Source organism: Triturus cristatus, chromosome 4_2 (assembly GCF_964204655.1).
Source record: "Triturus cristatus chromosome 4_2, aTriCri1.1, whole genome shotgun sequence".
Classification (NCBI taxonomy): Eukaryota; Metazoa; Chordata; class Amphibia; order Caudata; family Salamandridae; genus Triturus; species Triturus cristatus.
The window spans coordinates 835,685,070-835,703,483 of NC_140586.1; the positions used below are offsets into that span (position 1 = coordinate 835,685,070).

Consider the following 18,414-nt stretch of genomic DNA (forward strand, 5'->3'; position numbering starts at 1 on the left):
GGTGCGGCTGCCAGTGGGCCTGCTCCCTGGTCTGAACTTGTGCTGGCTAGAGGTGATATTTGTGGCCGGTGTGCCGTCTCTCCTGCAGCATGCCCTGTCCTGCATGATGTCACATCTGTGGACAGAAATACAACATTGGCTCAGTGTCCCCGAAGGGCTGCATTGCAAGCGTCACAATAAATCATTTCACATTCCAAAATGTCCTCTGTCTCCTTGTGCCTCGAGTGCGTGACATGCCTTGTTGCCCTGTAACATTTACGTCATGGTTAGTGTTACCCTGACTACATCTCCCGGAATGCATTGCCTGTCTGCACTGACACGTGTGGACTGCAGTGTGATTCTCGTTTCACAATGGGGGATGTGGGATAGGGGTAGGGGGGGGCTACATTGCTGTGCTTTCGTCTTACCTTGGTGTGTTGCGGCTCTGGCAGAGCTGTCGGCGTCCCCAAGACCCACGACGCTCTCTTGCTCGATTGTGGCCGCCACCAGCTCCTCCAGTTCGGTGAGGGCAGGTGCCCTGTTGGTTCCACCTCCGGTCTGGCTGGCCTCCTTCTGGATGTCGCCCATCTTCCTCTTGGTTACAATCCTCAGGTCATACCAGCGCTTTTTGAGGACCTCAATGTCCCTGTGGGTCACTCCCACAGCATTGACCTGCGCCTGGATGGCCAGCCATATGTTGCGCTTTTCAGCCTCAGGCACTTGCAGGGATTGCCTTCCAAACAGCTTCTGGTGCTGCTTCACCACCTCCTCCACCAGCACCTGGAGTTCCTTGGGGCTAAATTTCAGCTTCCTCCTCCTTTCCCCTCCGTCTCTCTGTGTTCTCTGGCTGGACATGCTGTTCGTTTTCCCGCTCGCACAGGCAACGGCTCCCTGCCTCTCCTCTGCACTCAAAGCCTCTCCAGGGTCGGCTAATTATGTACACCTGCCTGGGTGCGGCCACTTCCTGGTTGGGTGGGCTGTCGTTGCACAGGATTAGCTGTTTCGTCAAGTCATGTGATTTTATTTACCGAATCCGTACATACCGATTCGGTATTTTCCGATTCGGTAAATACCACCTCGGTATATTCCGATTCGGTAAATACCACCTCTGTATTTTCCGATTCGGTAAATACCACCTCGGTATTTACCGATTCGGTGAATTCCGATTCGTGATTACCGAATGTTACCGAATCGGTAACTTTTACCGAATTTTTACCTACATATAACTTACCGATTCTAATTTACCGATTCGGTACGGCTCGGTATTTACGAACCGGTAAAATTTATTTACCTACATGATGCCCCAAATGGTTTATTTTCCACCACTGTGCCTTTACATTCAAGATCAGGAACCCACATTCTTGTCCCAAATAGGACCTCATATAGAGTGACCCCTCCTAGAGAATTTCTTGGCAAATTGTTTAATGAACGTTGGACCCCATAAAGAAGTTTGACCCACCCATCACCCCAACCTAATACCCTAACTGTTATAGACCGCTTTATGTCCCGGTTTTTCCTTTCCACAACCAAATTTCCCTCAGGATGGAATGGAGAGGAGTACCGCAATGCTACGCCCAAACTGGCCATGGCTTCTTTGTGAGCCCGAGAGCTAAATGCAGGGCCCTGGTCAGAGTGTAGGGTGCCTATTGCATATGTGCCGATAAAGGGGATCACGGGGAGCACGGACTACCGTCACGTTACAGATACGTGCACAGTGCCCTTATCAAGGTGGCACTGGAAGTTCATACAGGATTGCTTATCCATCATAAACACAACGTGATTCACATTTCGTCGAAGTGACGGCTACTGGTCTACATAAACCTTGGTTATATTATTGGATTGCACTCGCACTACTACTTATGCCCTGACGAAGTTCATTCTGAACGAAACGCGTTGGCTGAGGCTTTGTTTGGACAATTAACTTAAAATAAAGACTTTTTGTATACCAACTACTGACCACTTGGTGTAATATACTCACAAACAAATTGGTGGTGCACCACCCCAAACCCCTTTTGAAATCTCATTGATCTGCCTGGCAGTTGGCATCCACTAACGGCGGATGCAGGGGTGTTAGTATGCACACCGTCATCAACTAATACTATTCTATAAACACTGGGAACAAAGTAAGGAGGTGCAGTCATCGGAGTCCGCCGTTAACCCTGTTTTTCCTTCGGATGTCTGTGATGATGTCTGAAAGGTACGAGAGGAACGTGTATCAGTATCTTGATACCTGTCAGGTTTTTTCAAATTATCCCTATTCCTGTCAGAGTGCTCCTTTTGAGGAGACCTACCTCAGGATGAAAACATTTCTCTTTTGAATGTTGTTTGTTATTTTCCCACTTCTTTTTAGAAGATGTAGGGTTGTGTTTAATTGAGTTCTTTTCAGGACCCTCAGACAGTTGTGGTTTAACTGGTTTCCCACCTAAACTGTCTCTGCCTAATTCTTCATAGTATTTTTCTATTATTCTGGGTAGTTCATGTTGATGTTCTTGTACGAGAGTAGGGTCTGCTTTCTATGTTCACCCCCACTTTTTGCTTTTGCTTCACTGGTTTTCGACCTAGATGTGGCTGTGGGCCTGCCAATCAGACCCACAGCCCAGCTGTTCTCTCTCTAAATTCATACTATGTACTTTAGGTGCATAACTCAATTGGTAAGGATCACCTTATTGGCCCCTGTATAGTGTCCCTTAGGTACCCAGGGCATAGGTGTACCCTAGGCCTACCAGGGGCTGCAGCATGTATTATACCACCCCTGGCTGGCCTTCCATTATGACACAACTGGCTGATCACTCAGCTGGGGCAAGGTCGTGTAATCACCCCTTGCTTAGGTGTAGTATTCCTATACCTACCTTGTATATAGACACATGTGTACCTATCAGCCACTCCTATGGCAGGCCTTAACGATCCTGGAGGCAGAGTGCTTGGTAACATGTGAGATGGTGCTCTAGCATGAGCTGAGCCTGTCTGCAGCTTTTGGAACCATGTCCTTATAGCTGTTCTACGATATAGCCTACCATATACTCTTAAAGTACCTTATAATCTTAAACGGTTATGGTAACTATGGTTTGGCTTTATCAAAACATGTTGTGTAAGGTGTCTAACACTTTGGAATAATACCCCCATACCATTTCTGGCAATGAGGATATTATTCCTCCCTTCTAGAGGGAGAAGACATGTTGAAACCTACTTACCCGGTTAAAGTAACCAGAGCCTCAGCATCACAAAATGGATGCTGCTGCCACAGACACAAGTCTGACCTCCTGCTGCTGGGAGTCCTTCCAGCGAGGGAGGCTTGGACAATAGGTTTCCTGCCTTGGGAGGTGCGAGCACCACCCCAGACAGGACTTAGTGTATTGGGGCAGGGAGGGATGAAAGAAACTAGACACTGCCTGGGGCACACAAGGTGTCCCTTGCATAGTCCAGTTCAAACCGGCGCTGGGGCACTCCAGCCCCAGCTCTGGCGCGAAACTGGACAAAGGAAAGGGGGTGTAACCACTCCCCTTCCTGGTCCCACCCATAGGAGGGACCTTGCAGGTAGCCCAGCCCACTAGCCCAGTATAACAGTAGGTAGCTGAGCCCTGCAAATCAGATTGTCCTGACTCTGCAACTTCAACAGAAACTCTGGACCTTCGACATTCGACCTCAGGAAGAAGACTGAAGAAATCTCCCTTGTGGCCAAGGAGTGACCACCCTGGGCAACCAGGCACCATCCAGCGACCGCTGCTTGATTTGCGACTGATCCTACGAGGGACGACTGCAGGGACTGACCAGCGCCGAGACTTCCAGACACCTCTGACCCAGATCCACATCTGCAGCAAAGCTGAGACCCGTGAAGGCGACGAGGGACGTGGGACCGGCGACTTGGGAAAAGTGGCTAGTAACTGACTAGCGCAACTTCTGAGGCTTCCTCGAGGCTGTGCTTGGGGAATTGAGAAGCCCCCATCCCGAGCACCATCTGCAAAGAAGATCAGCTCCCCACACTTCACGTGTTCTGCGTGGGGCCCTTCTGCACCCGAGTTGCTCGACGTGTTGTCCGGTTGCTGGCCGTTGGCTAGTGACCTCTGCGACGACGAACCTTTGATTTCATCTTGCTGGTCCGGCTCCTCCAGACTGGCACTCGCTCCTCTGTGAAAGAGAAGCACCCCAGACCTTCCTGGTCTGCACCAGAAGCAAGTCCTCCATCCTGCGTGGGTTCCGCTTGCCAAGGCTTGTTGGGTCCTCACTCGACATAGACGCCGCCGACAGCAAGAGCCTTCGTGGGACAGCTCGCCTCCTGGTCCTGGTCGTCCTCGACGCCTCCTGGTACCCGTGGCTGCTGCGACAAGCTTCACCTCTTCACCTGCATCTCCACGACATCGCCTGGTTCCTTCCCGGCTCCCGGCTCCTGGCTGGTGACCTAGACTCTGTCCCTTCTGCTTGCAGGTATCCTTCCTTCTTGATCCCATCCTTGGGATCCACCGGACACTCTTCACTGACTGCCTGTCAGCAACTTTCCTTCAGGCATCCATAGGAGTCAACGACGAAACCCGACGCAAGTTCACACCTATGCACCCACAGCCCATGGGCTAGGTAACTTGAGTACTCCGGTGCTCAAAAGGGTATTGACTATCCTAGGGTCTAGTTTCCAAGTCTCGAACTCCTAGCTATTCCAGAAGTGTCCTAAAACTGTTTATTTCTAACAACTACTATTTCTATCGACTTTTACGCATTACGCATGAGTGTTTCCACTCTGCACCTGAATCCCGTGGGCCTCCCACTTCCTAACCTTTGGTAGTATAGTGTAGCCCCAGCGATTCCCTAGGCCTAGGCCTATCCTGTGTTCGTGACAGTGGTCCTTATACCACTTACTTAGTATATGGTTTGCGTGGCCCCTAGGGCCTAACTGTATTACTTACCTGTGTGACTTAATGTATGCTTAAATAAGACTGTGTTGTACTTACCTCGAATCTCATAAAGAGTGCTGAGGGTATTTTGACTAGAATAAATACATTCTATTTTTTATATATATTTGGTGTGGTGTCCTTTCATTTGGTATTCAAGGGATTACAAATGGTATAACAGCTGGCTTCACATGCCATACAGAGTTTAGCCTGAGACTGCTCTTGTCCATGCTACCACTAGGATAGCTGGTCTATAAGGTTGACTTTACAACCAATCACCATAAGGGTTGTTTGGACTGATTCAGGGTGTACTCTAGAATTAGTGACATCATATATCAGGCCAACTTGTCACAGTTCTGTTACATCAAATTCCCTTAATTTATGCCGGATCACCACTGATGCTGCCTCCTCTTTGATATTAGATAATATTATTGTTGAGACCTGGTCGAAGTTTTTCAGTCGTTTCATACCTAAGTTCAGAGCAGGCTCTGCCCCGTATTCGTTTTGAATTTGTTTCAGGACATCAGGTATTACCGCAATAGACGGAACACCATGTGTTTTAGTATAGATGGCAGCAAAGACAGTGCCCCAAGAGGTGCAGTCTTCCAGATGTGGTGTAATCCCCATTGGTAAACAAATTGTTAGGATTATGCGTTTCTCATAAGGGCTAGTATTAGGAAATACTACTTCAATTTAAGTAATTTTTTGAGCTATCCAGAATGGAATTTGTTCATGTTTTGTGGGCATTTTACCCATGACTCTGTGTCAAGTCTGCGGAGTAATTTTTAGTGTATTCCCCTGATGAGGGGTTTGATTTGGAATGGTTATTGGTGGTTAGACTGCTAAAGTCAACATGACATATTGTACTAACTGTCTGTAAATTTTTAACAAGTATTTGAGTTGAGTGAGTAATACATCGTTTGACATTGCTTAAATGTCAGGATGTGGTGTGTAGCCGGCTAAAATCGGCCATGTTGCTCCTGGTCTGCCTAGTGGACCGAGCCTGGTAATGAGATTGTGATGTTTTAGGGCGCCTTTAAACCAGAGCTGATGCTCCTGGTATATGAGTGGAATTTCAACCTCCTCGAAGGGAATGTATTCCTCAGGTTGTTCATCTTCTTTAAAGAAGTGAAACATTTTTGTTATTGGATTTGATTCTGGGAATATAATCTATGAATAGAATACCTCTGTCTGAAAAGATGCATGTGCCTCTATCACAAAAACTGCTCTACCACCTCTTGGTGTTAGGCCATGTTTTCTAAGTTTTAGAGTGATGGCTCTACTTAAATTTGGATGGATGTTTATAACACCCTCATCGGTTTCATTTAAACCTGTAGTATTGAAAGCTGTTACGACTTGGTCAGTCGTAGCCGTATAATTATCCCCGTTTTGGGACATTGTTTTTGAAAAATGTAGAACAAGTTTCAAGGAAACAAAGATAAGGTGCACAATATTTTGGAACACTGTATCCTTCAACGTTGAATAAACCAAACAGCTAATACATAGGATTTTCGTCCTACTCAGCTATGGCGGATATTATCCCTACCCACTCCAGATGTCTTATGGAGTATTATGAGTAGGGGTCTCTGAGAAAAGCACGAGTGAGTTACTTCAGAATCTAGCGTTAAATTAGTGCCTTACCAAACGTTGGGCGCCATGTAGTGTAGTTCCTATTTCCCTTATAGGCTCTGTGCATTGGAATATTACACACTATAGTTTTAGCATAGGACTAAGGTCAGTATATTCCTATCGAGTACATTAAACTTAATTACTTGTGTGTGCCAGCTAACTCAGAGGTCACTAGAAACTTCTTGAATGAACAAGAAGGGATTAGTTTCTGACAACCGCATAAACATGACAACTTTGTTTCCCTTAGAATCGGAACGCGTCTCAGAATCGTGGAAACAATAGATAACAGTTTCACTCAGTCAATCGTGCATGCTTAGTTTCTCCAGAGGTACACAGAAATAGATAGACGGGCGTTTCAATAAAAGGATTTATTGAACAGTCTTGTTTCTCGTGTAAGAGATATGAGCTGTTACAATCATTAGACAGTAAGCAAGATATAATACGCACAGCGTAAGCAGTAAGAAGAAATAATACTGCAATAGCATTGTCTTTTAGCTATGACATATATATATATATATATATATATATATACACATACATACATAAATAACACAGGCTAAAAAGTGAATACTCGTCTGATGCTTCTAAATAGTTCTACCCCAGTGTACCTAACCTAAGTGTGGTACGAGGTAAGAAGTAGGTGCTGTTTTCTATAGTATGGTATATACTAAGTTTAGTATGCCAAGTGTCCCTCTAGGTTCTAGTCAGCTCCATACCTTTAGAATGAGAGAGGTGGGCATCTCTTTCCGGGTCTCAAACTCTAACACCCCGCGAAAGGAGTCAGAATACTGGAGGCTGGATTCTCTGCGAACAGGGATGACAGCGTCTGGTCCGTGCGTCAGGCCGGTATATGGTCTCTTCCGAACTTGCCATGGCGAACCGTGCAGTCAAGTCGTGCTGAGTCGTGCCATGGTTTGCCATGGTAAGGGAAGGTATATTTATACCTGGAAGGTGCTTAGGAATGCTAGCATTGACATAAAGTCGGGCAGAGGAAGACGTCATGGATAAACCCCTAATAGTAGTTCATGCATAATAGAGGAGTTCTTGGAGAAATCAATAATCCTAGCTAGGGAAAGTCCCGTCGCCTTAAGGGTCTGGTTTCTAAGAACTCGTTGTGACGTGGGATGGACGGATGTAGGTGACCATGCCTGTTTTTGGATAGTATGGCTAATGCCTAAATAAGGACTGGGATTCTTATGCCTAAATAAGGGCAATACGAATTGTGCCTATATAAGGACATGATTCAGGGAAACCTATATACGAATATCTAAATCGAAACACAACACTGGTTTCCCATTATTTAGATCTGTATATGGCTTATGCCCTGGTTTGGCATTAGTTAGAGCTGTACATGTCTTACCCATCGCCTGCTTTACCCTTAGTTAAAGCTGGTCATAGGTCACGTCCTGGTTTACAATTAGTTAGTGCAGGTAGTAGTTCACCTTCGAGTTTACCATTAATTAGAGTTGGATATGGCTCACTTCTTGGTTTATCATTAGCTACAGCTGCCCATTACTTACCTGTTGTTTTACCAGTAGAGCTGGACATGACTCCCCTTCTGGTTTACCATTAGTTACAGTTGGACATTGCTCGCCTCCTGGTTTCCTCACAGTTTAGTTGATGGAGTTGTGTCTTCTCCAGGACCCCTTTCCCCACAGTGTCCCTTTGTAGCGGTCTCTGCTAGCTAGCTGGCATTTTTTAAAGCTGTAGCTGAGAGGGTGGGCACCATTTAAAAATGCCAGAACATACTTAATCTGTGTAGGTGAGGCCCTTTAACCACAACTCATTTCATATTTGAGCTTCCGCCACCCTCAACATTACCTTTCAGCAGAGGAGTGCGGCCCACTCACTGCTTCTGCTGGATTCTGACTCCGTGCACTTTTTAGGGTTCACTGTGGATCCCGGGCACACGTGCACTCGCTTTCGTGGTTCTCCATGTGGGTGCGTTCAAACTCTGCATTGACATTAATAAACAGTGTACCGATGGGCTCCATGGACTGGCCAAACACCTAAGGGGCGCACCTGGAAGGAGAGGTGTACCTTCACTTAGCGTGGGTTCATGGGAAGAATCACAGCATGGGTGTGGAGTACCATACCTTGTCAGTAGCAGCCGGTGAGTTGACAGAGTGGCGGGGGGAGGGAGAATGGGAGGGGGAGGGAGGTGGAGGACGGGAAGACCCACTCACCTGCTCACCGCATCACGCTCCATGCTTCTCGGAGTGCATGGCGGCCAATCCTGACGCTGCTCTAATGCTGCTGAAAGCAGCGACAGGACTGACCTGAGCATAGATGATTTGCGCTCACACACATTCTGGGAGCCTGTTCCTGCCCTCTCCAACTCAGCAATGCAGCTGAGGTTGGAGAGAGCTTCACTGTGTATGTGGGTTTGGCCGGCCTCAGACAAACATGCACACTGAATAGCAGTGCCCACCACTTCCCCTTCAGCCTGTCACCATCCTGGCCACACCCCCAAGCCTTGGCTTGAGACAAAAAGAAAACGATAATAAACAAGAGTTTATTATTGTTTTATTTTTCCTCCTCCTGGCAGGTGGGGTGACGTTGCTCTGCCATAGCGGAGGAGCAGCTGCTGTACCTTGTATTCTAACCTCTTTGTGCATTTCTGCATACTTCTTAAATGCAGCTTTACTAAAGTTGTGTATAGTTTATGTTGAATTTTCTGTGCATTTTATAATTTTCTCCATTGTTAACAGCTCTCATAATGTGGATTTCCTCTCGATGTTATCTGTATAGGTTGATTATCATTAGGTCGAGCCTAGCGCAGTGCGCATGCGCTGCGCTGCGAGGCTTCTTGTAAGTGCTCTGTGTGGGCCTGACACATTGGGTTGGCTTTTACGTGTGTCTTTCAATAATGAAAGCACGCAAATGGCTAAATCCCGGTGCATGTCCCACCTCTTTTCTAATGTTCACTCCCACAGCGTTTTGCCTGCGGGAGAGAGCAGCAGCGCGCAGGGTGGCAGCTGCATTCCTTGCGGGTCAGGTTATGCTCGGGGGCAGCTGTGTTGAAAAGCTGTTGCCGATAAGCTATCTCTGCTTGAGGATCGGCTTGTAATTCTTATTTCTTCATGTCCTGCTCGTGTTTGCCGTTGGCTTTTTTTTGCGTTTTGGTGCAAAGGCAGAGCAACGGCAGCCAGGCCAGCTCCGGGGTTCCAGTGTTTCACCTGACTTTTGAACTCTGCCAAGCCAGGCTCAGGCTGTAGGGCCGGGGTCTTGTTGTTGTTCTGCACCGTGTGTGAGATACATGATGTTTCTGTTGTATTTCATCACTTTAGGGTGATTGACAGGGGTTGTTGGGCTCAGACTGTAGGGCCGGGGTCTGTAGAGGCGCTGTAAAATCATAAGATATTATGATTATTGTTATTAATGCCATGGATGTTTCTAGTGTCCTGTACAGCTCCACGCACAGCACCGCAGCTCTAGGTGCTCACAGCTCGGGACTCGAGACCAGGTGAGTGGCCCGATGCCCATAATGCAATGGATGTTTCTTGTGTCCTGTACAGCGCCACGCAACAGAAAATATGCTCCTAGGTATAAGACAGTTTAGCTAGTATCGGCTTAACCATACAACAAAATTATAACAATTTATAAAAATTTCCAGTGTGACGACCATAGATTACATGTGTATCAAATTTTATTTTCAATAAAACAAGCTTTGATAATTTAAAAATCAATTAAAAAAGGACCTCTAACGAATTTGACACCTTAAATTTCCTAAAAGATGTATTGCTACATCAACATTTATCTCATTTTACAAGATATCTCAATACATTAATACATGTAGGTTACAATAAAAAGAACAATAATTTGTGGCAGAGGATAAATCTTCATCGCACGTTTCAGCGTTTATAACGCCTTCGTCAGGAATGCCACATTCACCTAAAACAATAATAATAATATTTGCAAGTCACACTGAGAAGTTCAAATAATATATAGTGAGTTAACTATATAGTTTCTATACAGGACTCTAAAACAAGGTAAATATTTAGGGGCAGATTTACAAGCCCCGTGTGTGACTTTTGCGCTGCAGTTGCGTCTCTTTTTTGACGCAGAAGCGGTGCAAACAATGCGGCCTATTTACAACGTGACGCATCTAGGGAGAAGCGTCACGTTGTAAAGCCCTGTGTCACATTATACCTGCGTCAGGTATAATGTATGCAGGGTGGGCGTTCCCACGCAGGAAAGCCTCGTAAAAGTGACTCCGTGAAATCTACAAGATTTCACTGCGCCACTTTTAGGACGCCACTGCGTCAAAACCTTACACCTGCTTCAAGCAGGCATAAGTAGTGACGCAGTGTAGTGGGAATAGGCCTCAACACGCATTGCTGGAGTTGCGTCGTGCTTGCGACACGACTCCAGCAATGCGTGACTTTTCCGCCAACAGATGCGTCAGAATTTCTGACGCATTTGTCAATCTGTACAGATGCGTCAATTTCTTGTAAATCCGCCCCTCAGAGAGGATATATGAACAGAAAATAGAATAAGTAACGTGGGAAGTGATACATCAAAGTGTTGGAGTAAATAGACTATATAGTTTCAATACAGGACTCTAAAACGAGTTAAATATTTAGAGAGGATATATGAATAGAAAATAGAATAAGTAATGTGAATAGTGATACATCAAAGTGTTGGAGTAAATAGATCAAAGTAGAAAATGGGTTAGATAGTCCCTTTTCCCGCTTTAGACACCTTGTGCAAAAAATGTAGATAGAATGAATACTGCTTACTAGATAATATATTTATAATTGGCTTTTCTCCTGGATGTGGACCAAATAAGTAGCTTGGGTTTGCTCAGCAAATGCAGTCTGTAACAACCCATAGGTTATAATAGCAATATTTCACATGGATACATGTTTTGACATAGTTTTATAAGGAGATATAATAATTACCATAATCTCACAGTTTCAAATATGTTGCTAATGTTAAACCATTTGATATCTGAATTCTTTGTATTTAGTAGTCGGTAATCTTCTAGTAGTTAGCCAATAAGGTCTGTAGGTTAAAGAAGGTGACAGAAAGCTGTAGATTAATTTTACCTTAATCAATATTACGAACTGTATTTTTGACCGGCAAGACTCTAAAATGTGAGGATGCTTACCAAAATATGTTTTACAAATAGATCAGCGATAATGGATTAAAGAAGGTAAGCATACTTCTTCCTTTTCCCGAGGCATACGATTCTGTGTAGAAACGAGAAAAAGAAGGGAAAGGGGGGATGGAAAGAACATCAAGATGTTAACGGGATCTATTTCCTAAGAACCACTTTCTAGATGGCGGACTCCCTCTCTAAGGCCCACTTACCTGCTTCTTCCGCGTTGGCGATTTCTTCGTCCAAACTGTGTGTGAGCGCTCGTTCAAAGCGTGCTCATTCTATCACGGACGTCCCCGTTTAAGCGATTTAAATATCGGTGATTCTCTTCAATGGCATGTCAGCTGATACTGACGTGCCGTAATGACGTCACCCGGACCTACGTATATTTTATCCAGGAAGGGTTTACCACTGAAGAAAACTAGAATGCTAACTATTTTCCTGTTTATCGTGCTACCAATTCTTACTTCCTGCTTCCAATTAAGTTCATTTACAATTTAACTGATATTGACGACCTATATGGTGTCGTGCTTACAGACGTATGGTCTTCAAGGAAGTTACAGCTAAAAAACGCTAAACTGCTAACTTCTTTTTTTTAAAATAACAATCACAATTCTTACTTCCTGTTTGTATTTAGTTAACTTTATTTGTCTTCAGTTACATCCTTCATATATATTTTTTATGGTCCATCATATTTTGAAAAAAGGGAAGAATTCTTTAATTTATATCTCTTCTATTATGTTCTGCCTATCGTTACATTAAAATGCAGAAAGTAATAGATCTCAGGGGAATTTTGTTAAAAAATATCAGTATATTACATATCGTTTTCCCACCTTAATTCATTGTTTAATCCACATGTAAAAGTATTGAGGGAAAAGATCCAATAAACCTCTCTTTTTGCGGATTTCTAGTCCGCCTTTCTCATCTGCAATTTTCATTTTTTCTAAAATGCGCCATCTCATGTCTTCTGGTGTATGCTTCAATTCTACATAGTGTTTTCACTAGCGGTGCAGTTAGTTTGGCAGTCCTAATTGCAGAACGATGTTCTGTCATTCTAATGTTGATTGCTCGACATAGCCCAATTGGCACGGACAAAGAATTAAATAAATCACGTTTTCTGTTTTACATTTCCACATTTGATTAGCATGTATGGAATATCCATTATGAACCAAAGTTTCTCCTTCCATGACTGTTTCACAGGATTTACATGACGAGCATTTGTAGGTTCCTTTAATAGGTCTACTGCCGTCAATTGTTTTATTAATAGAAACAACTCCCAGAGATTGTGATTGGAAGCGTGAATGAACAATCATATCTTTAATGTTTTTGTTACGGCGATGTGCAAATAACGGTTTGGCATAGTGATGTTCTTGTTCAGGATCACTATTGATAATATGCCAGTTTGAGTTGATAATTTGTTTGACTTCAGCGTTCATTGTAGAATGTTTGGTGACACATACTATTTGATTCGTTTTAGGTTGATTGGCAGATTTCAATAAGTGATCATTGTCATAAAATCTTGCCCGCTTGTAGGATTCTCGTATCAGTCGATGGGGATAACCTCTTGCCAAGAATTTAGCTTTCATCACATTTGCTTGCACATCGAAATCAGATAGATTTGTGCAATTACGACTTACTCGTAAAAATTGTGAGAAAGAGTTACTTTGTTTTTGGTTACGAGGATGGTAACTTTTAAAATGAAGCAGAGTGTTTCTCACAGTAGGTTTAACAAATAAATCTACTTCTAAAATACCTGAATTGTGCCTGATTTTTATATCCAAGAACTTGACTTCTTTGGTACTTGTGTGTGCCGTAAACTTCAGGATGGTATCTACTAGATTTAACCATAATAAGAATTCTTGTAGATTCTCTTCCCCATCGGTCCAGATAAAAAAGATATCATCTATATATCTGGACCAATGGGAAACGGACTCGAATAATGGGGCGATTTCATTGTATATGAATTTGAGCTCAAATAAGGCCATGTAGATATTTGCTACTGACGGAGTTACAGAAGCCCCCATACTTACTCCCTTGATCTGGCAAAACAAATTGTCGCCAAACTCAAAGACATTTTCTGTTAAAACTATCTTTAAACATTCAATTAAGAATAGTTTAGGGCACGGAATGTCTATTTCATCAATAAACCAGTCGACTGCTTCCAGAGCTTCTCTTTGTGGAAGATTTTCCACTTTATTAATCATGTCCCCTGTGTCTTTAATATATGATCGAATTTTTCGGGATAAATGATCTTATCTTGTTATCAATAAATTTAGATAAGGGATCTGTAACCGAACCTATAGTTGATACTATGGGTCGATAAGGGGAATCCTTCTCGTTTTTATCTATCTTAGGGATACCATAAATACATGAGGTTTTGCCTTTCGAATTATTCAGGTAACCATATTCTTTTTTGTTGATATGACCTGCATTCAGAGCTCGGTTTGTTAGATGTAAAATTTGTGTAGTTATTTTTTGTGTGGGATTAGATGTTATTCTTAGGTAGAAATTTGGATCGTTTAAAATGGATAACATTTTTTGTTCATAATCTTCATTGTTGATATCACAATCCCTCCCCCTTTATCACAATGTTTCTTGTGTCCTGTACAGCGCCACGCACAGTACCGCAGCTCTAGGCGCTCTTCACAGCTCGGGACATGAGACCAGGTGAGTGGCTCGATGCCCATAATGCAACGGATGTTTCTTGTGTCCTGTACAGCGCCACGCACACCACCGCCGCTCTAGGCGCTTTTCACAGTTTGGGACATGAGACCAGGTGAGTGGCCCGATGCCCACGGGAAGCAAGGGAGACGCAGATTCACTGCACAATGCGCCACGTGGGTCACACTTTACACATTTCCACAACAATGTATTTCCTTCTCGCCGCTCAGAACTGGATCTAAGGTTACCAGGAAAGCAGCACGCTGAAGGTGACACAATGTGTGATCCTTTACAAACGTGAACTGACACAATGTGTGACCCTTTACAAAAGTGAACTGCGCTATACCCGAGCAAAAGGGGGCATTACCCAAGCAGATCTCACAAGATGCAACAGCAGAGCTATCTCTCAGACAGAAGGCAGGAACACGAAGCCCCCACCCCAGGCTTAGATTGAGGCTTGGCCAGTACAACTACCCCTAGGGTAACACAGGTTTTTACAGGCTGAGCCAGCAGAGCTATCTTTCAAGTGCACAGAAGTTACAGGCTGCAGCAGGGGAGCGGTTTCCCATCGGAACGGGATTTATAGCCCCTAACAGGAGAGAGCACAGAGGTGTTTACAGGCTCAGGCAGCAGAGCTATCCCTGACATTACACATATTGCACAGGCTCCTGCAGCAGATATATCCCTCGCATTACATGGATTGCACATAAGGGGACAGCAGAGCTATCCCTCGCATTACATGGATTGCAAAGGCTAAGGCAACAGAGCTATCCGCTCGATTCTAGGGATTGTACAAACTCCGGCAGCAGAGCTATCCATCGAGTTAGATGGATTGCACAGGTTTAGGCAGCAGAGCTATCCCTCGAATTACATGGATTGCACAGGCTTAGGAAGCAGAACTATCCCTCGCATTACACGGATTGCTCAGGCAGCAGAGCTATCCCTCGCATTACATGGTATACATGGATTGCACAGGCTCAGACAGCAGAGCTATCCCTCACAATGTTTCCATTCTCTGTGTCACAATCTCATTTAAGTAAAGCCCTTTTTAGGCCGATGTGCTTGCATATCTATATATTTGATGGCTTTTTTTCAACTGCATATTATATCTCCCGCCATTGATTTACCACAAACTTTGATAGATAATGTAATAGGTAATGTACAGCATAGCTAAACACTTATAAGGGCTCAAAGGCGAGACCTATTGGCTATGCCAATGCTTGTTTTTTGCAGCCTGTAGTCAAGCAAAGTCATGCTTGCTTAGTTCCATTGACGTTGTTCTTGCTGTTCTCAAAGAAAACTTTCCAGAGCAATCTTGCCTTTTTCCAGGCCCTTCCACTGGCTCTCTGCATGTCATTCATTCACAATGGCAAGCTGTTGTTCATCAATCAATCACTCAATCATGGTATTTATAAAGCGCTACTTACCCGTGAGGTTCTCAAGGTGCTGGGGGGTGGGAGGGTGCTGCTACTGCTCGAAAAGCCAGGTCTTGAGGAGTCTTCTGAAGGTCAGTAGGTCCTGGGTCTGCCGTAGGGGGATGGGGAGGGTGTTCCAGGTCTTGGCGGCGAGGTGGGAGAACGATCTGCCGCTGGAGGTCGCTCTTCGTATGCAGGGGACTGTGGCGAGGGCGAGGTCGGCGGAGCGTAGCTGGCGGGTGGGGGTGTAGAAGCTGAGTCGTCTGTTGAGGTACGCTGGTCCGGTGTTGTGGAGTGCCTTGGGTGCGTGGGTGAGGAGCTTGAAAGTGATCCTCTTGTTGACGAGGAGCCAGTGCAGGTCTCTCAGGTGGGGTGTGATGTGGCTGCGGCGAGGGATGTCGAGGATCAGGCGTGCAGAGGCATTCTGGATGGGTTGAAGTCGTTTCAGGAGTTTGGCCGAGGCTCCTGCGTAGAGGGTGTTTCAGTAGTCCAACCTGCTGCTGACGAGGGCCTGGGTGACCGTTCTTCTCGTTTCGTTGGGGATCCACTTGTAGATCTTGCGGAGCATGCGGAGGGTGTTGAAGCAGGAGGACGAGACGGCGTTGACCTGATTAGTCATGGAGAGAGTGGAGTCGAGGATGAACCCTAGGTTGCGTGCGTGCGTGGTCGGTGGGTGTTGGTGTTGTTCCCAGTGTGGTCGGCCACCAGGGGTCGTCCCAGGCCGAGGGAGTCACCAGTTCGTCCTGCCACTAGCATAGAGTGGGCAGAATCAATACTCATGTAGTGAGATAGTGCTTAGATGCTAAGGCAACATGACGCTTTATGAAGTTGTACTCTGGTGTGCTGAGGAGTTACTTCTTTTGCTCACACTGTGATCAGTCTGCAGAAATTTGTGAATTCCTGTACAAAATTGCATATATTACCCCCTAATTGTCAGAGCTTTGTTCAGACATTTGCCGATGCTGCCCGATTGTTTTTTTGATTTTACTGCTCATTCGGGGCTTGGAATTGTTTTGATTGTGATTTACTATGTATGTGCTATTAACTGCGAGCCCTCATAGCAATGACCCTATGCAGTTGCATTTATGATTTCTGTATCGCACCTCTTGAATTTTGTATTAAATCCTTTAAATGTATTTCTGCAATAGAACTCACTTATTCAGCCTGTCCTTACTTGATTACCTGTATTGTTGCTGTGTTGTGGGGTGCCTTAACTCGGGAGGACACTGCCTCATGAAATTGAGGCTTAACCCCATCTCCGAGTTATCAACCCTTTGAAGTGTGGTTGAGGTAATATTTTGGGATGTAAAAAGTTAGTGGTCCTCATGCTCACATTAGATCGTCCATGTGTAAACCCTGTGTCCTGAACTTACCTCGTCCTAGACAGGGTCTTGTTGTCCAGATCCAAATTACAGGTTTGTGCAAAAAGATCCCAGAAGGTAAAAGCACTGCAACAGGGATGGAGTAAGGTGGTTTGGAGCGGGTTTCACAGATGTATGTCAAAGGTAGATGAAGCCTACACACTGTGTGCGCTCTACACTATGGTGGTTGAGCAAGGGGGAGGTGCTGACGTGTAGAGGGAGTGTTGTCCATGCTTTGACAGCAGGGTGAGCGAAAAAGCGTCCTCCGGTGCGGCTGCCGCAGATGCATGGCGTCTGTGGGAGGGCGAGGTGAGCGGAGCGAAGGTTTCTGGATGGTTGGTGGAAGATCAGGCAGTGATTCATGTAGGATGTTCCTTCGTTGTGGAGGGCTTTGTAAGCGTGGGTCAGGAACTTGAGCTGGCATCTCTTCTGGACAGGGAGCCAGTGGAGGTCCTTAATGTGCTGGGTGATGTGTGTTCTCTTGGGCAGGTTCTGGCGGCTGCATTCAGGATTGTCTGGAGTGTGTTTCCGTAGTCGAGCCGACTGGTGATGAGGGCCTGCGTCACCATTTTCCTGGTGCTCCCGGGGACCCACTTGAAGATTTTTCAGAGCATGTGCATCATGTGGAATCATGCTGAGGTGACGACGTTGACTTGGCATTTCATGGAGAGTTCGCTATCTAGTGTGATGTCGAGGTTACGGAGTGGGGGTGGGTCTGAGCTCCATAGGCCACCAGGAGCCATTCCAGAGGGCTGTGTGTCTGCCGCAGATCATGTTCAGTTTGAGACAGTTGTCTCTCATCCATATCTCTACATTCTTCATGCAGTTGTGGAAGTTGGTTTTTGTCTGGGTGGGGTTTGGTGAGAGTGAAAGGACTAGTTGGGTGTTATCTGTAAGAGATGATGTTGTGTGATCTAACGATGTCTGCAAGTGATGTCATGTATATGTTGAAGAGGGTGGGGTTGAGGGACGAGCCAATGGGTACTCAGCAGATGGTGTGTTTGGGGTGTGGGGTGAATGGGGGGAGACAGACTTTTGGGTGCGTCCTGAGAGGAAGGAAGCCATCCATCTGAGCGCATCCATCCATCTGAGCGCATCGGCAGTGATTTCGATCTAGCGAAGTCGCTGGATGAGTGTATGGTGGGAGACGGTGTCAAAGGCTGCGGAGAGGTCCAGGAGGATGAGGGCGGCAGTTCCTGCTCTGCAGAGTGGGGCTCAGATGTTGTCTGTTGCTGCGATAAGGACTGTCTCAGTGCTGTGGTTAGCTCTGAAACCTGATTGGGATGGGTCCAGTAGCTTGTTTCTTTCCGGATGATCGATGAGTTGGAGATTTATAGCCTTCTCTAGGACTTTGGCGTGGAACGAGAGGATCGAGATGGTATGGT

General features: G+C 45.4%; 1 long non-coding RNA gene across 1 annotated transcript; it reads right to left on the bottom strand.

Moving 5' to 3' along the window:
• Window positions 1-10,119: 10,119 nt before the first annotated feature.
• Window positions 10,120-11,939, bottom strand: LOC146835216 (uncharacterized). The gene is made up of 5 exons (XR_014960691.1): window positions 11,805-11,939; window positions 11,602-11,683; window positions 11,393-11,495; window positions 11,231-11,308; window positions 10,120-10,382 (listed from the first exon to the last, which is right to left on the bottom strand). It is a non-coding gene; the product is annotated as an uncharacterized LOC146835216 (long non-coding RNA).
• Window positions 11,940-18,414: the final 6,475 nt, after the last annotated feature.